Here is a 24,938-nt window from a genome sequence, read left to right on the forward strand (position 1 = left end):
TCCTGCTGAGGAAATGGAGGTTTAACAGTTCCAATTCCAGCTGCGCTATGCCCGTAAAGGTGAGGACTTCAGCAAGCTGCTTAACCTCTCTGTGGGTTCACCTTCCTTCCTCGTCTGTAAAGGGGTTGATACCACCCCCATGGTTGTTAGTGACAATTAAGCGAGTCTCTGTCTATAAAATTCTCCGACAGCCAGTGGCCCATGAGAGCACTCTAAGTACACGGAGCAGCGGCCAGGATGTGCTAGAACGAAAGCAGTCAGGAGTGGGGCAGGGGTCCAGCTGATTTCACAGGTCTGCTCACATGATTAGCCAGAACTTTATCTCCAGCATCCTGTCAGAGGGCAAGCACCGGGACTCATTTCATAAGAGAACGTGGTGTGGCCACGGCATCCCAGGCTGGCGAATGCTGGTGGGCGTTAGCTGGCGGTGGGTGTATGCACAGTGCAACAGCCTACACGGATGCTGAAGAATCTCTAAAACACCATGTGGAATCTGAGACAGAGTGACTGTGTACAGAAATCTCTACCAGGGAAAACTATAAGACAATACTTTATAAAGGAAATCCGTCTTTAGCACACATAATAACAGGCCTAACACAAGATGACAAATATACGGTCAATCCACTTATAAACCACTGAAAGACAGCCTGAGTTTATATCAGATATTAAGTCCAACTATGTTTTATGTGTCTGACATAGAAAGTAAAATGAGTGGGAGGTTAATAAAAAAAAGAAAGAAAGAAATCAGAGCCAGCTGGTCTAGCACAGTGACAATATCGCGACTGGATCCACATGGAAAGACCTGGCTCACACTCTAGGCCCTCCCTGAGCACACCAGGAGTATGCTCAGGGCAGCAGAGACCAGGGACAGATGGAGCGAACAGACCCTGTGGGAGTCTCTTTCTCTGTCTTTCTCCTTCATGGAAGAAATACATAACTAATTTTTAAAAAATTTTATTAAATAATTGCTTTTATTTAATTTATTTTAAATTTGACTTGGGAAGAGACAGAAAAAGAGAGAAAGGGAAAATAAGAAAGCCAAGTCACCAGGTCTGGGACTTGAACCACGGTCAGCAATATGGGAGTCCAGCACCTTAACCACCTACCCCACCCGCCCTTTTTGTAAAGGTGAAAATTTGGGCTGCCTTGTAGCCTTATAAGAGGTAAATCCTATATGGTTGACTACAGTTTGAACCCCAGCCCTAGTGGCCTGGAAACACTTCCAGTATGCATAAGAACATGTCCCAAATCCCATGAAGGAAGAATGGAGATGGGACTGCAGCATGACAGTGCCCCTCTAGGGGGAGCTTTCTCCCTTCCCTGCCAACACCCCATCTTTCTGTCTCTCTCCGGCAAGCACACATGTTCTATGGCAATTTAAAAACGTCAAAAATTAAAGGACAGTGATATAATAAGCAAAATTGAAATAGCCAAAGGAGCACCAATATTAACAGGAAATAAAATAAAAATCCAGGTGGAAATACTTTAGTATAAAAAAGTGAACCAGACTATCACAAATCTATAGGCATAACCTATATGATATAAAATATTTATAAAGAAAAAAATGTTTAGAAGAGACGAACATAAAAATACCATTAACAAACCCTCACGGAGTCAATCAATAAAAATACTGATAAAATAGAAGGTTTCTTTTTTTTTCTTAAAAAAAAAATGTTTGCTATAGGTTGCATACATTTGCTAGACTGGGGCAGGGGGAAGAGAGAAAGAGAGAGTAAAAAATCACCTCTCGGGGGTATGACCATGCCGCAACCCCTTCTCCTCCATTCTCCTCTCAGAAGTTTGGGCACAAGCACAGGTGTGTTTCTCAAGCTGCCAGGTTTGGGACTCAAACTGAGCAGCTGGCCGTGTGGAGCCAGTTACCTTAATTCCCGTACCACCTGTTGGCTCTAATACAGAAGATTTTCCCAAGAATAAAATATATACTAAATATACCACCAACACAACTATAATAAATAATAAAATGGAAATTAGATCAGTCATGTTATTTGATCAACATATAATAATATGAGAAATGTTCATAAAAGTTAACCATATCAAAATTCAAAATTAGAAATTTATAAATACTGTGCTGAGGAATGATCGGGACAGCATTGGTTGGCACAAGAATGAATTTCCAGATAACAAATCGGAGTGAATCACACCGAATGAGACACCTGTATTCAGAAGCTGGAATGAAATGAGTGTATGTGTGTGTGTGTGTGGGGGGTGTGCGAGCGCCCCCACACATTGACTGGCTAAAGTATTTAACTGGCACCCTTCTTCTGGAGGGAAAATTGGGACTTATTTAAACATGAAATTGTTGTTATCATTTGATATAATAATTCCATTTCTAGAAATTATTCTAAGATAAGCAGGACAAGTTTGTAAGATATATTAGGAAGATGTTCACCACAGAATTATGACTAATAAAAATTTAATTCTAAATAATACCAAAACAAAAGGTAGAGAGTACATTCCCATAGCTGACTATTCTGACACTAAAATCATGCCTTCAAACCTAAGCTGTCATTTAATTACTATAAATTTAAAAATTCAAAGTACAATATTAAAGAAAAAATTAAAAGTACAATACAAATTTGGGTAAGGAGAATAGTTCCTAATTCACTTTATGAAATTAGTATTATCCTGATATCAAACCCAGAAGAAGTACAAAAATATAAAGTTATACACCAATATATTCCTCATGGATATAAATACATACATGCTTATCAAATATTATGAAATAGAATTCAGCAATATATAAAAAGAATTAGACACCATGATTAGTTGAGGTTTTCAGGGATGCAAGCCTGATTCATGTTAGAAACATCAACCAGTGTAATTCACTATTAACCAGCTAAAAAGGAAAACTCAAGTCATCATGTCAATAACATTAATCCAGGTCGGCCCTGTACCCCGTGGCTAAGGGAGCCAGACCCCGCATGACTGAATGCAGTTTGAATACTAGTCCAGGCGACTTGAAAACATGCCTGATGTGTGCATGCAAGCCCCAAATCTTGACAGGACGAAGAAGTGGAGGGGGAGGGGTGGTAGCATAATCACACCCCACTGGGGTACTTTCTACCCTCCTCCTCCATCTCTCTCTGACAAGTGCATGCACCTTCTGGCAATATAAAAACAAAAACAAAAACAAAAACAAAACACTGATTACCTACCTATATGCATATATTCATGAGAAAAAATGAACAAATACAACACTTGTGCATTATAGGGAACTATGAGGAAAAACAGGAGCAGAGGAGAATGTCCTTAACTTGATAAATACCATCTATAAAAAGTACTAAATGAGTTGTAAGTAATATTCTGCCTAATGGTGAAAGGCTGAATGCTTACCATGCAAGACAGGGAACAAAGCAAGCATGTCCATTTTCATCGCTCTTACTTAATATGGAGCTGGAAGTTCAAGCCAGTGTGACAAGACAAAAAAGGAAAATAAAAGCATACAAACCAGAAATTAAGAGACATAACTACCTCTACCTGCACATGAATAATTATCAAATACCAAATAATCTACAAAAAAAATCCTCAAATAATTTAATTTAGCAAAGTTGGAGAATATAATTGTATTTCTCTACACTAGCGATAAATACTTGGACACAGAACTTAGAAACACATTTCCATTTATAATTGCCCAAAGAGAATAAAGCAGATAAAAGTCTAATCCAACACGTATAGGACATGTGCAGGAAAACTACAACAGGATGGGTGGAAGACCTCAGTAAAGGAGAGTCGGAAAGTGCCCATGAACCAGAGACCGCGTGTCATAGAGAAATTTCCCCAAAATTGACACATAGGTTTAACACAATTCCTGTCAAAATTCCAGCAAGTCTTTTTGTAGACATAGGTAATACAATTCTAACACTATATAAAAAGTAAAGGAACTGCAGTAGCTAAACAAAAAAATCTCACGAAGAATAAAGTGGGAGGGCTCAGCCGACCCAATTTCATGATTTATTACACAGCGACGGTAAGCAAGATTGCATAGTGGCGTCAGAGTGGCAGGCATATCAATCAATGAAAGAAACTAGGAAACCGAGAAACACAGACACAAACAAGTGCAATGATGTTTTACAAAAGCGAAAGAGCAATGCAATGGAGGACAGACTTTTTGACAAACTCAGTGACACGGAAGTTAGGAAATACTGTCCCCTAATAGGAGAAATACTTCCGAGAAGCAAGTCTATGCTGTGGAGGAATAACACAGTTTGGAGGAGAATAGCTAGTTTTCCTGTCACATACGCTGTATAAGGGTACTTCAAAACATCATGGAAAACTGAGTTACAATAGGACATTATTTTGGTGTAAGGCAATTTTTAAATCCATGCATACAGTTTTATAGTATGCATTTTCCATGAACTCTTGAGGCTTCCTTTCCTCCCACCCCTCAGTATGTGCTAGTGACTTGAAATCTTGGATGTTTGTGTCCTGATACTCATGAGCTGCGTCTATAACCCCCACTGGAGTGGCATTAGGAGTGGGGCCTGGAGGGGTGATTGTACCATGAGGGCAGAGCCTTCGTGAATGAGGTTAGTGCCCTCAGAAAGAAACTCTGGGGAGTTCTCTTGTACCTTTGCATGTGCAGACACAGCCAGAGGGTGCCCTCTATGAACAGGGGACGGGCCCTCCCCAGACTCTGGACTGCTGGCACCCAATCCTGGATTTCTCACGCCCCAGGACTGGGAGACATGAAAGTGTGTTACCTAAGACACCAACCCAATGGTATTCTTGTCACAGTAGCCCAAAAAGACTAAGTCTCTGAGGAAAGGACCATGAACAATCTATTTTATAGATAGTTGGCATCTCTACTCAAGGGTTAAACAACATGCTCTAATATCTAGGAAGTGACAAAATGAAATTTTTAAAACTTTTTTTTTTAAGAGAGAGATTTTTGCTATAGGGTGCATGCACTCACCAAAGAGACAGAGAGACAGAAAGCAAGAAATCATTCCCCAGGGAGGATGGCCATGCCACAACCCTTTCTCCTCCATTCACCTCTTATGATCTTGGGCATTCATGCACATGGACCTGGAGTGAGTTTAAGCCGCCGAGTGTGGGATTTGAACCATGGTTGACTACATGGAGTCCAGCAATGTAACCATTATACCATCTGCTGGTCTGTTTTAAAACATTTTTTAAGTTGTATTTTCTGGTTTACATATAATCATTATACTTATTAGTGAGATACAGTATGGTTTTTCAAAGTTTGTAAACAGTGTGTAATATATAGAAAAATTTTCTTCAGTGCTGAACATTACATTCTGTTGTGTACATCTGGAAACAGTCCTACTAGTTTTTGTTTTGTTTTGTTTTTCAAAAGTATTTTGAATTGCCATTTACTCCATTTCACAACCTGCTTCATTTGTTTACATGCATTCTTGTTTCTGTTAATCATTTTCTTCTGGCCCTCCCCAAGTTCAGAGATTCTTTCTTCCAGATGGTCTCATCTGTTGTATACGCTCTCTACAGAATTTATTTCCTGTATTGTATTCTTAATCCCTAGAATTTATTTTTCTAATTTCCTTTATTGAACTCCTCAATAATTTTTCTCATCACCTGAAGTTGTCTGCATTCTCTTGCATCTCACTGAGATTTGTTATTGTCAATATTCTGAATTCTACTTCTCAGATTTCCAGGAAAAAGCTATGGTTAGTGAAGAGCTAGTATGTTCCTTTGAAGAAAAAAATCTTTCCTTGTTTTTCATATTTCCTTTGTCCCTGTATTGATATTTAGGTATCTGGTGAAGTGCTTGCTTATTCTTGATTTATGGAGTAGAGTCAATACTGGCAGTTTGTGCTTATTTATTGATGGATCTCCCTGTGGTGTTTGACCTTTAGTACTAGTCTATAAATTATTTTGGAGCTGGCTCCGGCTGCCTCGCTGTGGAGGATGTGTATCTTCAGAGATCACAGCAGGTGGTGTTTGGTGGCGTGACACACAGGGGCCCGAGCTGTCACTGTGGCAGGGGGAGAGGACCCGTGCAAGCCCTCTGGCTTTCTGGGGCAGGGCCCAGTGAGGCTCTCCACCGGGTGAGTACATGGTGGGACCATGGGGGCTGGGCAGGGAGTCCAGGTGCCTTTCCAAAGTGGGGAGGATCCAGGCAGGACCTGTCGTGGAGCTTAGAGGGAGCAGGCCCAGGGGTGGGAGGTCAGAGGCATGTGGGCCCCAAGCAGGCTGCGTATGAGTTTTAGGGATGGGTCAATTAAGCAAGGTTTGAACATCCCCAGACATGACACCCCAGACAGGATATCTTGTGAGGCCTGAGGCAAGTGGGCCCCAGGGAGTCCTGCACTCCACAAAGCCTGGATGAAGGAAGGCCAAGTGGAGCCTAGGCGTGCCCTGCAGGGCATAGGGGCCACAGCCCCTAAAGTCAGAGGCCAGCAGAAGTGGCCAGGGCCAAGAAGTCCTCAGCAGGTCTGAGCCAACCCCAGTGGGTGCTCGGGCTGGCATAGAGGACCAGGATTACCAGAACCAAGCAGGCTTGGGGGGAGGGCAGGGGAAATGGCGCCTGTGAGCTAGAGGCTAGCCTAGTCTGATGGGGCTAATGGGAGCCTGGAAGGCTGGCTGCGAAGCCCAGGGCTGGGGCAGCCCCTAAACTTTGAGTGGGCAATGGTGAGGCAGCCATGGAGGGCCCAGAGGCAAACACAGACCGGCAGACCCAAGCAGAGCCTGAGCAGCCTGCCTGGGTAGCCCAGGGCAGATGCCCATTAAACCCAGAGGTGCCCGGGTGCTGGCTGGAAGGGTCCAGAGGCAGGCGATATCGCGCAGACCTCGGTGGGCCTGCGCCACAAGCCCACCACCCAGGGACCAAACTGGGCTGGCCTGACATAGGCAGGCCCTGCTGTCAGGGGTGGTCTGCCCGGCTGTGCCGTCCTCAGGGCTGTGGGGTGAGGGTCCGTCTTCTCCCCGCCCACCTGGCAGGCTGGGAACCTGGCACGCTCCTGTCTCTCAGGCGTCCTCCCCTTTCTGGGGAGGGGGCAGGCTGCCAGCCCATCAGTGGGAGTTCCGAGCCCTGGGTCTCTGCAGGATGGTGCTCTCAGCACAACTGGAGGTGGATGACGAGGAACAGAGCGCAGTCTCTGGAGGGCCCCAGGGTTACGGCCTTGGGGAGGCTCAATCACAGGGCTTCCTCTCCTAGGCATCCTGCCTCTGCTCCCTGCCCGCTGGGAGGGTGTTCCACCTGTGCTGCACTATGAGGCGTGGAGGACAGCACCAGCGCTGTGCTGCTGCTCCACAGCAGGCAGGGCGGGTCTGAGCCAGAAGCACGCGCTGGGGTTGGGAGGAGCGTCCCTCTCACCTCCTCGCCTACAAGGGGCAGAGCCCCAGAGCCTCCACTTCCATCGCTGGGCCCCTTCTCAGCTCCAGCGTGAGACTGGCTGTCCAGAAGCTTTCAGTCTGTCCTCATACGTTGTCAGTCGTGCCTCGCTTTTAAAATGTGAGCATTTATTCCACTTTTTCGTTCTTTCTTCCCTGAGAGATGCTATTGACATAGTGTATGTATTTACTTGCCCATTGTCCCAGGCTACATTTTAAAGCTATTTCTTTTTGACTCCCAGGGTTTGAGGTTGTTATGTGTCAGTAAAATCATATAAATATATACTTTTATATAATTTAAAGAATTCACATATGTGCAAAATATACATATATTTATGCATATATTCACACAGACACACATATTCACATATGCTTACTATTAATAAAATTAGAATTAATTTTATTAATAATTTTAAATTTGTTATAGGGTACATGTGCTCGCCAAAGATACAGACAGAGGGGGGAAGATGAGAAAGCAAGCTGCCAGGTTTGGCATGCAAACCACAGCCATCCATGTGGGAGCCCAGTGCCTCAATTACCATGCCACCTGCTGGCCCCTGACTTAACATTTTTGATCTTCTGAACACATATTACAAAATCCCCCAGACAAGTACAGGATGTATATTTAGTAAATTTGGAATTGTTCAAGGGATCATCATCCAGGTCACTGATTCTTTTAGTTTAAGGTTCTCTTTCCTTCTTAGCATTTTGATGCTTTTCTAATTTGACAGAAAAGATAAAAAAGGTATTATTACTTTACTACTTATTAATAGTTTTACAAAACTGCTTTTAAAATAATGCTATAGAGCATATGTGCTCACTGGAGAGAGACAGAGAGAGAGGCCCCAAGAGGGGACGGCCACACCACGGTTCACTCTCCTCCATTCTCTTCTTGGGGTTCTGGGCACACATGCACATGCGCATGGTGTGTTTCTCAAGCCACCAGGTCCAGTATTCGAACTGTGCAGTTGGCCACGTGGGATCCAGTTGCCTTAACCACCATGCTGCCAGCTAGCCCCAAAACTACTTTACAGAGAAAATTATTATAAGTTAGGTTGTTAATAAAGTAGATAAATCTAGATAGTCTTAAAAATGATAACAAAATTGATTTTCATAGTTAATAATATAATAGCTTCATTTGCTGTAAGTCTCTACATCAGAAAACATTTCCTGTGGAAATAACTTCTGTAGTTAAGGTCTTTCCTGGCATCTTTGTATTTCCCCTTCACATCATCTCTCTATTCCGTGCCAGTGTGTACACCTCCAAGCTACATCACAGTCAAAGAATCCACTCTTACACTGGAAAACATGAGCACACCTCCACTTGGGATGTTTAACTTATTATGCAACAGCAGGTGCCAAAAACCGTAAAGCCTCCCTCGTACGGAGGAGGGCCCAGGAAAGGACGCGGTGAACAGAACGTCGTACGGCCAAGCTAAAGCGGTGACCAGGCTGCATTATGAGATGGCTCCGGGGGCCCTGGACGCTTTGTTCTGTCAGACAGATAGTACATAGAGGTACTGAGGACTGGAACCGGAGGGTGGGGAAGAAGATAGGAAAACTGTCAAAGAAATCTTGTACTTTATCTTGGCAAGAAACTGTAAAAGGAGAGTTTAATCCAAATGTAGCCAAGAGTATGTGAACTAACACAGCTGATAAAGTAGATGACATATTTAATATTAATAAGCAACTTAAATCACACTGAAGAGGTGGGATTTCTCTTAAAATTTAAATCTAGTGAGATAAAATTAAAAGATATTTTAACTAGGGGCCAGCGGGTAACATGGTGGTTAAAGCGCTAGACCCCCACATGGTCGACGACAGTGCCAGTCCCGACCTGGCAGTTTAAAAACCATTCTGGGCGTGTGCGCGTGCGTGCCCAAGCTCTGGCGAGGAGAATGGAGGAGGAGGGATTGTGGCGTGGCCACCCACCCTTGGAGGGTGATTTCTCACGTTCCATGCCTGTCTCTCTCCAGCCAGTGTAGGCACCTTATGCCAAAAACAATCAAACAAAATTTTAAAATGTATTTTAACCAAAAAAAATAGGGCTAGTGTGTCTATAAAGTGTGATTAGTGAAAAGCCAATCAAAACTAGAGATTACAAGTTTAGGTTAATTTCTATGGCAAATCACAAAAGAAATCACCAACATTACTACATTCAACAGAAGGAATTTGATACTAATCCTAGCAAACATGCCTAACAAACAGCTTCCAACGTAAAACCACGTGGAAAGGCTCTGTCTCCTAGACAGCAGTGTGTTTCCAGGCAGCAGCACTTCACTGACAATCTTCCAGTAGTTTTTACTTGGAAACCCTCAGAATGCTTTGGTTGCAAATATCTTTCATGGTTTTCTGCCTCATAATATGCAAAATATTACAGAGTCACATTGAATCAATTGTATACCAGAGTTTGGATTCAAGAGAGTTTTAAAATGAGAATTAGTAAGGCATTAGGTCGTAAAGGATCTTACGTTAATCCATTAGTTGATCATAAAATCCCTTCTAGTAGCAAATGGGCTTAGAAAGGAAGGACCTAATTCATCCGCCCAGTAAAACAGCTTTACAGATGGACCCGCAACATGGCCACTCTGCATACTCAGATCTATCACATGTACTTTGGGAGTAGAAGCAAAGATCTTCCCTAGTGTCTTGGTATTTTCCCTTCATATCTCCATCTACACATTATCACGGGATAGAGATGTGATATGAAGGGAAAATACCAAGACACTAGCAAAGGCAGGCTCTGCACCTGGACAGGAGGACGACCGGGAAGACCTCGGAGGACCAAGGTCTCGAGGAAAGAGCTCCCCCTCACTGCAAAGACAGGCTCATCACAGCAAAGGAAGCCAGGGTAACTGGCATGGTGGAAATCAGATCACAGATTTAAAACAAGAACAGCCTGAGAAGAACAAAATGAAAGGCCAGAAACAAAACTGGAAGACTGGACAAGCAGACCAGTGGAAATCCAACGCCAAAACCAGGTCACCACAGGAACCAAGTTACCGCGCTGGCACGAGGCGCGAGGCACAGCTAAGTCTCCATGCCACAGGTACTGCCAGCTCTGGGTAGGGCAGGAGACCCCCAGCCTATGCAGCCAGTCCCTACGTGGCCAGAGCGAGCACAGTCCCATCAGAAGCTACGTGAGTGTCCCTGAGGGATGCTTCGTGAGTATCATTATACAGATGTAAGACAAGTCAACCCATTGATGGAAATCCGCCAGTTTTATAGGCAAATACAATGAGAGAAGACTGAAAGGTAATTAAGAACCATAGATTCATTAACTCTTAACGCAAATAAAATAAGGCAAATAATTTTACTTACCCAAGGGACATAAATGCATGATGCAAGCAGAGGCCTAAATTGCACAAAAACAGGGTCCCCGGGGTGGGGGTGGGGGGTAGCCAGGAAATGTTTCCAAAGCCACACAATTAGTAAGTGCCAAAGTCATGCAAGTGTAACAGTCGTTCCAAACACTGCCCACTACACTATAATCGCGCTTGCCAAGCGCACAGGGCTTTCAGGGACCACACTGCCATTCCTCTACCTCCATTCTGCGTTTCTCTAGCTGGCAGGTGAGTGTGGCCTCTGCTTGCACCATGCGCCATGAGTCCTGAGGCTCCTAGTGCAGATGGCTCATTGCTAGGTGCCGATGCTCTGGCTGCCTAGGAACAGATGTTCCTTTATTCCAGTCAAGTGTGAAGAACAGTCCTGACTTCAAAAGATAACAGACACAGCGACTTTCCATTGCCTTGTCACTGATAGAGAACCTATAAATAAAGGCGCAGAATTCCGCCTGGAACCCATTCACTCCTCCTGCTTTCACACAGGAGCAATCAATCAAACAACCATGCTATCAATCACACTACCTATTCATCCTCTGAATGTCTCCAGCAAGGAGACAGCAGACATTTGCACTTTAAAGACTTCATGGGATCTAGCCACCTTAACCTCTCTCTCTGCATAGTTCAAGTCTCAGACTTGGTAGCTTGAAAATCATGCCAGGCACCTGTGCGTGCATGCCCCAAATCCTAAGAGCAAAGGAGAAGGGACTATGGCATGACCATTACCTCTGGGGAATGATTTCTCATTTTTTTCTCTCTGTTTCTATTTCTTCTGGGTACACATGCCCTATAGCAAAAAGTTTTTTTTAATCTATTATTGTTATTCTTATTTATGCAATCAATCGCTATACATCACTTTGATTGTAAAGAGACTTTACCCAGCACGATATACACCTAAGTCCAGCCCAGTTGAGAATACTATACACATCCTCATCAACAGATAATAAAGCATATCTGTTCCCACAAATGTTTTACCTCTCTATATTTCCCCCCAAATTTCCTTTTCTACACTCTTCTCCTCACACTCTCCTTCCACTTTGTCTCTAGTGTCCATTACAATTTTCAATGCTTTTATGTCCTCTAGTCTTTCTGTCTCTATCATAGAGTGTGGACAGTTGGTATATGTTAAGTGGAGACATACAATGTCTCTCTTAATCTGACTTGCTTCACTCAGCAACAAATCTTCCATATTCATCCACTTTCTGTCAAATTCCAGGGCCTTGGTTTTTATGGGTGAATAGTATTCCATGGAGTATATGTGCCACACTTTTTAAATCCATTCTTCTGTTTATGGACATTCATGTTTTGAGGTTGGTTCCATGCCTTAGCAATCGTGAATAATGCTGCAATAAATATAGTTGTGCAAGCGCGTTTCCAAAAGAGCATTCTCCTGTCCTTTGGGTAGATACCCAGGAGCGGAACTGCTAGATCATATGGTAATTCTATCTGAAGGTCTTTGAGGAATCTCCATATTGTTCTCATATTGAATCTTACATTGTTTAAATGTAATTGGTACAAGCCTGTACCAATTTACATTTCCATGAACAATGTATGAGTGTTCCCCTTTCACTACATCCCCTGCCAGCACTTATCATTTTTTTTTTTTTTTAATCTTCACCATTCTGACTGGGGTTAGGTGGTATCTCATTATGGTTTTGATCTGCATCTCCCTTATGATGAGGAAAGTTGAGCATTTTTTCATATGCTTTTTGGCTGTTTGTATGTCTTCCTTAGAGAGTTGTTTATTCTGCTCATTTTTCCATCTTTTAATTGGGTTAATAATTTTCTTCCAGGTAAGCCTCTTGAGTTCCCTATGTATTCTGGTTATCAGCCCATTATCTGAGGCACAGTTAACAAAAATTCTCTCCCATTCTGAGGGTTGTCATTCACACTAATTTCTGTGTGCTTTGCCGTGCAGAAACTTCCTAATTTGATGTAATCCCACTTCTCTATTTTGGGGATTATTGTCTATGCTTTGGGGGTCTTGCTTAAGAAGTCTTTGCCTACCCAATGTCTTCCAGAGTCCCCCCAGTGTTTTCCACCAGTAGTTAAAAAAAGAAGGACTTGGGAACCAGCAGTTAGCGTAATGGCTATGTCGCTGGACTCCCACGTAGTCAACTGTGGTTCGCGTACCGGACCCGGTGGCTTAAAACTCACGCCGGGCGCGTGTGCGTGCATGCCCAAGATCCCGAGAGGAGAATGGAGGAGAAGGGATTGCGGCGTGACCATCCCCCCGGGGGATGATTTCTCACTTTCTGTCTCTATGTCACTCTCTGATGACTCTCTCTGTCTGTCTGGCAAACACATGTGCCCTATAGCGAAAAAAAAAAAAAAAGAAGGACTTCATGATCTGAGAGTTCATGATGCTCTACTGCTGGAACTTTATACTTAGAATGTGTGCATCTTATGTTATATAAATTGCACAGCAGTAAAGTTGATTTAAGAAAAAAATAAAACAATAAAAGAGGGGGCCAATAGTGGAACAAAGGTAAAAGCCAATGCTCTGTGAGGCTACTCACTGGGGAAGGTTCACATCCAGAGACCTCCTGGTATGCTAGGCATGTGTCTGCCACTGATCTGGGGTCCACTGAGACTAGGGGTGGATCAGGCTGTCAAGACCCTGTTGGAGGGGGGACCAGCAGTTAGCGCAATGGCTATGTTGCTGAATTTCCATGTAATCGACCGTGGTTCGAGTCCCAGACCCGATGGCTTAAACTCACACCGGGCATGTGTGCGTGCATGCCAAAGATCTCAAGAGGAGAATGGAGAAGGGATTGCAACATGGCCATACCCCCAAGGGGTGATTTCTCGCTTTCTGTCTCTGTCTCTCTCTGTCCTTCTGGCGAGCGCATGCGCCCTATAGCAAAAACCTCTCAAAAAAAAAAAAGTACCCTGTTGGAGGTGCTGTCTTTCTTACTCTCTCTTTCTCTCTCTCTCTCTCTCTTTCTGTGTATCTCTTACCCATGGAAGAAAGAAAGAAACTTAAAAAAAAATCCTCCTGGGTGTGTTGTCTCTCTGTGTCTCTTATCTCTCTTGCCCATGATGGGAGAAGTAAATTTAAAAAAAATCTAACTTTAAAAAAATGGCAATCAATTAAATTTAACTGCTTTAAAATAAGACTACTATATTGTTTTTTTTTTTAAATCATTTTTTAAAAAGAAACCAAACCAAAATCAGCCATAGTGATTATAAGATACAGACAGAAGCAAAAGGCTTAAAAGAGGGTTGCAGAAAGACAGGTCACCCTCTAAAGTAAGCCACAAACACATTCAATGGGAATAAATGAAGTACCACATACAGAGCAAAAAGAAACAATCATCACACATGACAATGAAGCCCCAAAACAGAGCAAAAACATTCAAAAATAAAAGGAAAAATGCATATATTTGCAATAATTATAGATTTAACATGGCAGACTTTAATACAGATTTTTTTCAGAAGCTCTAAACCAAACAGACTAAATAATTAAACAAATAAGGTTACCAAAGCTATAGATTTGAACAACCTATTTTAAACAATTTTGTATAAAGAGAGGAGACAGTTTAACAATTACCCATCTTTCCAAGTAGACATTAGAAATGTGTGTTATTCTGTTTTGTTTTGTTTTGCTATAGGGTGTGATATGCACTTGCCAGATGGAGACAGAGGAAGAGAAAGAGAGAGAGGGGACAGCAGTGCCTATGGGGTGTGGTCACGCCACAATCCCTTTTCCTCCATCTCTCCCTCCTTTCAGGATTTTGGGCGCACATGTGTATGTGCCTGACATGTTTCTAAAGCTGCAGGGTCTGGGACTTGAGCCACACAGTTGGCTGTGTAGGATCTAGCTGCCTTAATTACCAAGCCATGGAGCTAGCCAGGGCTGTGTAGGATCTAGCTGCCTTAATTACCAGGCCATGGAGCTAGCCAGGAATTTTTTTCTTTCTCTTTCTTTCTTTCTTTTCTTTTTTTAAAATTATTTAAAAAAATTTTTTTTATTTAACTATGCATATGCACTAAGTAACAAAGGTGATCACCAAATTAAAAAAAAAAATGAATTATCCTGGAGGCCACATTCTCTGAGAATGTTTAGACACTAAATTCCTAAATAACACATGAACTACAAAAACTTACAATGAGCAGTACAAAATATTTAGGGAAGTATGGCCATCACTCAGATACAGCCCTTGCAGTCAAAGTTTCTCTCTGATACTACCAGAGACAGACAATAAACATGAGTCGGAAATCCATTAGTAACACGTTATGATACTGCATATGTGTTCCTATGACAGAAAACGGCACAGTGCTATGAAGAAGCAGAGCACACCAAAGATGGCACTGGGAAAGCTACTGTACTTGGGCCGCACAGTGAGGTCTCTCTGAGCAATGGTATTGGGTGGTTAAGGAGAACGGGATGTGTTACGACCCCAGGAGAAGGGAAGAGTGAGTCAGAAGGAGCTGAGGACAGTATAAGGGGGATTCAGGAGACTGATTCTTATAAATAGAAAAGTAGAGCACTGGAATCTCACATGGCCGATTGCAGTTCAAGTCCGGGACCCAGCGGCTTGAAAATCACACCAAGCACATATGCGTACATGCCCCAAATCCCGAAAGAGTGGAGGAGAGAATGCAGTGTGGCTGTCCCTCCAGGGATTGATTTCTCACTTTCCTTCTCATTGTCTCTCTCTCTCTGGTAAGCACATGTGCCTTATGGCAAAATCTTAAAAAAAAAAAAAAAAAATTAAAAAGTAGAAGAAAACAATGCCCGCTGTTAGACAATTGAAAAAAAAAAAGAATAAGTTTCTATTTTCCTCCATGAGTAAGAGAGAGAAACAGATAGAGGCACCCTCAGCAGGGCCTTCACAGCACAATCCCCACCCACCACCCCACAGCCCTGCAGCCAACTGAGATGAGGAGTGCGCCTAGGGGTATGCTCAGCAAGCTGTGGCAGACCCAGGGTGCAAACCTGGAGCATTCCTGCATGGTCTCCAGCACCGCACTGCAGCACCTCTACTGCCTGTGACCACACCTGGACCAAGTTAAATATCTTTAAAATATAAAAAGTACCATTCCAGGGTGAGCAGGTGGCATGGTTGTTAAGGTGCTGGATTCCCACATGGTCAACTGTGGTTCGAGTCCCAGACTTGTCAGCCTGAAAATCATGCTGAGTGTGCATGTGTGCCCAGAGTACTGAGAGGAGAATGGAGGAGACAGCACTGCAGGGTGGTTCACCCCTCCCGGGGTGATTTCTCACTCTCTCTCTCCCCAGTAAGCTCATGCTCCCAAGAGCAAAAATCCCTCCCAAAAAAAGGGTACTGTTTCCATTTAGTTGGAAGTTTTGTTTTGTTTTTAAGAGAGGTTTTTGCTATAGGGCGCGTGCGCTTGCCTGAGAGACAGAAAGTGAGAAATCACTCCCCAGGGGGGATCTCCAAGCTGCGATCCCTTCTTATCCATTCTTCTCCTGGGATTTTGGGCAGACACGCAGACATGCCTAGCAGGAGTTTTAAGCCGCCGGGTCTGGGACTCGAACTGTGGTCAACCACATGGAAGTCCAGAAGTGTAACCATGATGCCATCTCTGGTCCCAACTGGAAGCTGTAGGTCCCAATTCTAAGTCTGTAACTCTCAAGAACTTGCTCATTCTACATTAAGTACCATGATCTTGAGCAGAGGGCAGTGGTTTCTCTAAATCTCACAATTATTGAGAACTTTCACCCAGTACAGACGCTAGGTATTAAAATCCGCATTCACGGCTACACTTGTCCCCAGGGTGAAGCTTTGTGCAGAGGGAACCAGGTCCCACATGCCCCAAATCTGGATGGGATGGAGAAATGGAGGAACAAGGATTGCAACATGACCATGCCCCATCAGAGGGTGTTTTTTCTCTCTCTTCTCCCTGAGTAGGCGCACGTACCCTCCGGCAACGGAAAAAAAGAAAAATTACCTTTCATGCCAATTATTATATAACTTTCTGCCAGATATAGTTTTGATCAGCTGATCTCAGTATTCATGAAACAGTGCAAATATTCCAGCTATGGGATCCAACAGCTCTGGACCTAGGGCATTACGAACCCTTCCTAATTCCTAGATCCCACACCTGTAATGTAGGCTAACCATCTAACCTGACGATGAGGTTTCATAAAGACTAAGTAATAATCCACGTAGAGGCAGAATGCTTTTCTGTGATAGAATGAAGGCAGTCTTGATAGGAATTGTAACCTCGCCGCGTAAGGGCTCTGTGACTTTGGACAAATTATTTGATATCTCACTTCCTAGGTTTTCTCTTCTATAATACGGGTTTAAAATAATACCAACCCTTGCAGTCACAAAATAATATGAAGTGTAATTCATAATCATAAAACTACTTGGGGCCAGTGCAGTTAACCATTGCCGTAACCAGGCCCTGGATCCCATGTGGCTATGTGGTTCAAGTCCAGGATTCAGCAAGTTGAGAAGCATGTTGGGCACAAATGCGTGTGTGTCCAAAATCCTGAGAAAGGAATGGAAGAGAAGGGAATGTGGCATTCCGACCCGCCTAGGAGGTGCTTTGTCATTTTCCTGTCTCTGGTGAATGTACTCACCCTAGGGCAAAAATCTGAAACAAAATGAAAATAAAACCATTTTGTTGCTCTGTATTAGAGAAATGCCCTTTCTAGTAACTCCTTCATGATCTGAGGAGTATTTGTCCTCACTCAAGTCACAACTGACAATCCTAGGGACTCTCATTGTCCTTTAAAGGTTACTAGATATTAAAACCTATTAAACAAACAAAATTTCACTATTTCTAAAACATTTTTTTTTTAAGTTTAATACCCACCTACCTTTTTGAGATCACTAAATATAATCCTTTCTGAAAGGTAGGATTCCATTGTAGGAACTAGTAAACATCTTGAGGGTCCTTCTAAATAAATTTAAAAATTGCTAATTTCATTTAAAATTCCATACTTCATAAATTAGTAAGCTATGTTCACTGCCTATAATTTTATGTTTCAGAAGTGCCTGCTAAACTGAATGTGTCAGAGCTGGTGTCTTACATGGAGCTCAACGTCCTTGCTGTGATAAATCTCATCAAACTGTTTATTCTTGTAAATAGAACATTTAAAAAAAAAATCACAAGACTCCAAAATTGAAATACTCTAAGCAAGCCTGGCACACTCCAAGAACTATTGAAACTGAATTGATTTACAGAGTTTAAATCTTATCTCTTTACACCAAAAGATTACTTGAAGGCAATTAATATGATAACTCTGGAAACTTACCCGGTGAACCAGCCCAAAGCCAGGTTGCACTAGGTGAAATGCATTGTCTAGAGCTCTTGGTCAACGTGCGTACTAAAACTCAGGAAGAGGCTCTGTGTAAGAATAACCCAATCTTGGGACCAGCAGTTGGTGTAATGGCTATGTCACTAGACTCCCATGTAGTCGACAACTGTTTGAGTCCCAGACCCAGTGGCTTAAAGTCATGCTGGGCACGTGTGCATGCGTGCCCAAGATCCCGAGAAGAGAATAGAGGAGAAGGGATTGCGGTGTGGCCATCCCCCTGGTGGGTGATTTCTTGCTTTCTGTCTCTCTGTCTCTTTCTGTCTTTCTGGAGAGTGTACATGCCCTATTGCAAAAATCTCTACAAAAAAAAAAAAATATATATATATATAATAACCCATTTTTAAAAGATGAAAAATTTGGGACCAGCAGGTGGCATTGTGGTTAAGGCACTGGACTCCCACATGGCGGACTATGGTTCAAGTCCTGGCCCCAGCCTCAGCAGCTTAAAAATCAGGTCAAGCACGTGTGCACACAAGCCAAAAATCCCAAGAGGAGAATGGACAAGAATGTACTGCAGTGTGGTCATCCCCCTTGGGGATGATTTCTCACTTTCCCTCTCACTGTCTCTGCCTCTCTTAGGTTAGAATATGCACCCTATGGCAAAAACCTAGAACAAAAGAGAAAAAGTAAGGAGCTTGAGCAATTAGAACTTGCAGCTATCAGTCCTATTTCAACTAGCATATCAGAACCAATTCTCATGCTGCATTCACAAAATGGACAATATTTTAATAAGCAAACTTGCCCTTTAGTTAATAAAATGAAGACAACCTAAAAAGAATCTTTTTGTCTCTAAAAAAATCTAAAATTGCTCTGAAATATCCTCTATGAAAAGAGAATTCAGGGACCACCACGTAGCATAATGGCTATGTTGTTGGACTCCCATGTAGTCGACCGTGGTTCGAGTCCCGGACCTAGTGGCTTAAACTGATGCTGGGCATGTGTGCATGCGTGCCAAAGATCCCGAGAGGAGAATGAAGGAGAAGGGACTGCGGTGTGGCCATCCCCCTGGGGGGGGACTTCTCGTTTTCTGTCTCTCTGTCTTTCCAGTGAGTGCACGCACCCTATAGCAAAAACCTCTAAAAAAAAGAAAAGAAAATTTATATTTACAACCAAAACACAACAGTGAGATCCAGAATACAGGCCAGCCTGTGGTCTGGTAGTTAAGTGAGGTGGACTCCTCATGGCCAACCCTGCAGTTCAAGTCCTGAACCAGCTGCTTGAAAAACTTGCTGGGCACATGTGCATACATGTCCAAAATCTCAAAAGGAGGGAGAGATAGAAAAAAAGGGATTGAGGTGTGGCTGTCCCCACAGAGGGTGTTCCCTCTCTCACTCTGTCTCTCTCCAATGAGGCACACACACTCTGGCAAATTAAAATGAAAAGTGATACAGAATATATTTTTTTCTAAGAATCTTCTACACAATTTCACAGCATAATAGTTTATCTAGGTTTAAGGGCTGAGATGAAACTTTTAAACCATCTTTGACTCATTGATGATTAATCTAAATTTCAGAAAGGCTCACTAAATTTCAAAAATGCAGTAAAACTATTCAATCCACAAATCTGGTACAAAAAGGAAAAAATTTAAACAAAACTTAAAAAGAACTCTATGAATTTAAATCAACCTAGACTTTAGTGGGGAAAAATAAAGCATAGATTCCTTACACAATGGCAGAGATTTTCTTCTTTCTGTGAATGATGAGTGTGGATGTTGGCTTGTTAGCATTTTAAATGATCACTCTGTTAATAAGAAGTCATTCGACTGGACTGAAAAATCAAAAGCTGAGACTAGGTGAGCGGCATCGGCAGCAGTAACGGTGACAGCCGTGGTGGTAATGGTGTCTCAGATTCACGCGGCCCTTCCCGAGCTGGGTGCTGCCCTAAGCACCCACCGGCACTGGTGCATCCCATCCTAGCTACTTCACGGGAAGGTGTGCTAATCGGAAAACAGGTACAAAGAGGTGAAGGAATTTAGCCAATATCCCATTGCCAGTAAGTAGCAGAGCCAGAATTCAAACATACACAACTTGATTTCAGAATAAAAAGAATTTATTTCATTGGAGGAGCTAAAACTAACTACTCAGGGACCAGCGTATGGTGCAATGGTTATTATGTCACAGACTCCCACGTAGTCGACCACTATTCCAGTGCTGGATGCGGCAACTCAAAACTCACGCCGGGCGCTTGTGCATGCATGCCCCTGATCCCAAGAGGAGACTGGAGGAGAAGGGACTGTGGTGTGGCCATCCCCCCCCCCCGGGGGAGGGTGATTTCTCACCTTCTGTCTCTGTCTCTCTGATAAGCACATGCATCCTATAGCAAAAATCCCCCCACCCCCCAAAAACAACCTGGGACCAGCCGATAGCTTAGTGGTTACATTGCTGAACTCCCACGTAGTCAACCGTGGTTTAAGTCCCAGCATCTTAAACTCATGCCAGATCTGTGTGCGTGCATGCTCAAAGTCCCAAGAGGAGAATGAAGGAGAAGGAATTGCAGAGTGGCCATCCCCCCTGGGGGGTGATTTCTCGCTTTCCATCTCTGTCTTTCCAGCGAGAACACACACCCTATAGCAAAAACCTCTTTTCAAAAAAAAAAAAAAGAAACCTAACTACATAAAAATAATACTGAGAACATAAAAACAAGTACATTGTGTAATCCTGAAATTAAAAGACAAGAACAGAAGTCACTTTGTTTTACTTCCCTTTTAAAACCTAAATTCTGAAATGATATATTCATATGTATGTGTGATTAAACACACACATACACACAAACTACATACATAAGGACTGCAAATGCCTCAGATACACCACATTTTCCCCCTGCCATCTAGTTCACAAACTAAAGTGTCTCGCGGTCTGAGAAGTGACAGGGAAACCACTGTATGCATGTAGGTTAAGTGCAGGACTCAGGGCTCAGGTGGCCTGCACACACATCACTACTGCTGGTGCCAAGAAATCCCTGCCTAGACAGATAAGGACAGATAAGGGCAGTTAATAACTTCATTGTTTGCTTCAGGAACTTCACAAGGCCCCATTTACTCCAACAACAGACTACTCAAATAGTACCTACTTTACTATACTCCCTTAACTGGGCAAACAAGCAGCTTATCAGACAGACTGCGTAGTTCCAAGATGTGGTTATACTTTTTAACTCACCGTTTCCACTCACCCTGGACTACCATGCCATGAACTTTGCCCAGCCTTAGTCAGATCACAGCACTGAAAGGCCCACCTTGAGCCTGTCCAGGCTAGATCCCAAACTCTTGTTATCTCCCTTCACTTTTCCACTGCAGTGACTACTGACCCCGCCGAGGTAACACTCCTTGTCTCTGCAGGAAGCAGCACATCCGGCTGTGCTTGGCCAACAGCCTGTCCTGGCCCTTCAACAGAGGCTGACATCCTAATCCATCTCAACTGGTCTTTTGTAGGCACCTCCTTTTTTTAAAAAAAGTGTTTTAGAGAGATTTTTGCTATATGGTACGTAAGCTTGTTAGAGCAACAGAGAAAGTCAGAGAGACAGAAAGCAAGAAATCACTCCCCAGGAGGGATGGCCACACAGCAAACCCTTTTCCTCCATTCTCCTCTGGGGACCTTGGGCAGGCACACACACACCTGGCGTGAGTTTTAAGCCGCTGGGTCCAGGACTCCAACCGTGGTTGACTCTGTGGGAGGTGAGCCATGTAACATTATGCCAGCTGCTGGTCCCAGCATCTCCTTTTTAAATCTCGTCTTTCATGTCTTCATAAACCACTGGGAACATTACATATGCCAGGAGATTGGGTCACTATAGAGAAAAAGATAAATATAAACCAATGGCTGGACGGAGATCAAGTGAGTCTGTTGGATCTTCAGAAGAGTCACGAGGCGGTCTCTAGGCAGAAGTCCATCATGACGTTTCCAAAGGCCAATAATAATAAATCCAATAGGAGACTCAGACCATGTTTCCATTTACGCTAATCTGAACTGGGTTAATTACACATTTCAAAATGGTCTTAAAGTATCCTTGGAGTCCAATTTTAGAAAGAAATGTCTTAGAATGCCCAAGTTTATTCTGCCATTTGAGTGCATTTTATAAAAATGTCTTCTGTCTTGTGTATCCTATTGATACATATCACATATAATTACACAAAACATAGATAATCTTTAAAGACTCTCTCTGACTAAAAGTGATTTGAACATATATAAGCTATGTGTGTGTATATATATATATATGTACATACCTGTATGTGGTTATATAAGTATAGTCAGGTATGAAATAGTGACATGTCAGTCAGTAACAGACCACATATGCGACAGGAGAGCACCAGGCTACCCCACACGGCCTAGGTGTATAGTAGGCTAGTACTCACTGTGGAACTAAGAAAGAGACAAGAACAGAATACTTACTTTGCTTTACTTGCCTATTAAAACCTGAATTCCAAAATGATATATTCATATATACATGTATTTACACACACTCTACATACATAGACTGCGAGTGCCTCAAATATGCCTTATTTTCCCCACCATCTATTCCATGGACTAAGCTCTCTCCGTCTTGCTGTGTTAGATGTGAGAGGGAAGCCACGGCACCCGCGCAGCTGAGCTGCAGGACTGAGGTCTGTGCTAGGCCAGGTGTGCAGTAGGCCATCCCAGCAACTCTGTACAGTGACAGACTGCCCAGTTACACGTTTCTCAGACTGCATCCCTGCTGTTGAGCAACGCATGACTACACACACACACATGCACATACATACATATATCACCCCAAATAAAAACATGAGTGCATCATAGGATCCCAATGTTTTTTCATAGAATGTCAACACAAGTTACTCCAAATACCACTGTCCCTTCCCATGACAGCATTACTAACCAGGCCCCAATGTATTGTTATTGCTATTCGGGCAGCAGAGTACAGAGAAAAGGACATGGACATTAAATTAAAAATGGACACTGCATTCTAGATTTGTCCCTCTGAGTTAGGGAAATACCCTCGCCTCACAGAGACTCGTCCTGCTTGTCTGGTGCTGGGTAAGCCCACCAACACACTTGCAAGGGTGAGAGCAGCCATCCAGGCCCAGCCCTTGCAGCCACACTGGGTGCTACTGCTCGGTAAGCTGAGGCCCCCGAGAAAGCTGGTGTTCAATTCTCACCACTCCTGACCCACTCGAAGAGCTGTGCATGGAGCCATGTGCCTGTCAGCCCAACCACTCAGATGGAGTAGGCAGGAGGATCATGACACAGTCTAAGAACACAAGAATCCCATACACACACCACAGAGACAAAAACGGGGCCAGCACGAGACATGGTGGTTAGGGCACTACATTCCCACAGGGTTGACTGTGGTTCAAGTCCTGGAACCAGGGGCTTCAAAATCACGCTGGTGTATGCACGAGAGTGCCCAGGTCCCTAGAGAAGAACGGAGGAGAAGGGACTGTGACATAGCCATGCACCGGGGATGGGGGTCATTTCTCATTTCCCTCTCTCTCTCTCTCTGGCTATTTGGCACATAGCGGTAAGATCACCATGAATGTTGGTGCCCATCCATGAATGTGAGTTACTTGTAATCATGGGCCTAAGGGTCTGCCATCTAGTAAAGTACTTCCTAAATAATTAAAGAAGTATTAATTATGCAACAAGATCTTTAAGGTTCATATCCTTTCAACTAGTAATTCTACTTCTAGGAAACTAGCCAGAAGAAATGATTAGCGATATCATTAAATATTAATGTACAGAGATATTCTTCAAAGCCTTATTTTTAATATAAAAAAAACCCTGGAAACCACCTAAGTATCTGAATATTACTCCACATCCACGTGATTGTTATTAAATATTAAGGAACCTATTAAAATATTCATGAAGAGTTCAGGGCAGCCAATAATGCCCACAAGAATTAAAGGGGAACAACAGCCCTTAGACCTGTATCTTACCCATGCGGAGAATTACATTACTGCCCATCAGTTACACACACATATATACAAATGCAGAAGAAAGATAGGGGCAAAATGCGTCAAAATATTAACAATGACTCTGTCTTGATGAGAAAATAAGTAATCCTTTATTTTTTATTTTTGAATTTTTCTAATATATCCATAGATCACTTTGATACTTAGAAAATAAATTATGTTCAATTTTGTAAGTTACTCACTATATTCTAGTTTTTAAGGGTGATCTTTTTAACTATACACATCTCTCTTCCAAAATACATATGATAGGGGCTAGCAAGGTGGCATGGTGGTTAAGGTGCTGAATTCCCACACAGCTGACCACGGTTCAAAGTCCTGGACCAGGTGGTCTGCTTTCTCACTTTCTCTGTCTCTCTCTCTCTCTGGTGAGCTCATGCGTCCTACAGCAAATTTAAAAATAATAATAAATAAAATTAAATAAAGAATTCTTTTAAAAAAAATACACATGATAAGCTCAGCTATGGCAGCATGCTGGAAGTGCCAACATGGGTGCGGGGGGGTGGGGTGGGCATTAGAGGCCTGGGAACCGGAAGTGCCGCATGTGGTTGTGAACACCTCTGATCCTCACTACCAGGGGCTGGGCAGGAGGATCGCTACCAGCAGTACTTGTCAGAACACCTATCTCCTGGGTTCTCTCCCTTTCTCTTCCCTCTCTCTTCCACCTCCATAACAGACAAAATACAACAAATTAAAATTTAAAAATTGATATAAAAATAAGAAAAAGTACAAATTCTCAGTTTATACATGGGTTCTTCAAAACGTACATGGGAAATCCATATTATATAATATCTGTGTGGATTTTTTTTTGTACCAAAAGTAATTCATACTGTATTTATTTTTTAAAGGTTTTTGTCATAGGGCATATGCATTTGCCAGAGAGAGAGAGAGAAAAACACTGAGAGGAAAAGTGAGAAATTACCCCTCAAGAGGGATGTCCACACTGAAATCCCTTTTCCAGTCTCCTCCTGGGATTTTGGGCATGCACATGTTCCCAGTATGATTCTCAAGCTGCCATGTCTAGAAC

The 24,938-nt window shown here is 43.0% G+C and overlaps 1 protein-coding gene across 1 annotated transcript in view; it reads right to left on the reverse strand.

Annotated features, from left to right (window-relative positions):
* The window catches only part of NME7 (NME/NM23 family member 7), a 168,879-nt gene that overhangs the window by 35,280 nt on the left and 108,661 nt on the right, over window positions 1–24,938 (reverse strand). The window lies entirely within an intron of this gene.

Source organism: Tupaia chinensis, unplaced genomic scaffold, assembly GCF_000334495.1.
Source record: "Tupaia chinensis unplaced genomic scaffold, TupChi_1.0 Scaffold000662_1, whole genome shotgun sequence".
Lineage (NCBI taxonomy): Eukaryota > Metazoa > Chordata > Mammalia > Scandentia > Tupaiidae > Tupaia > Tupaia belangeri.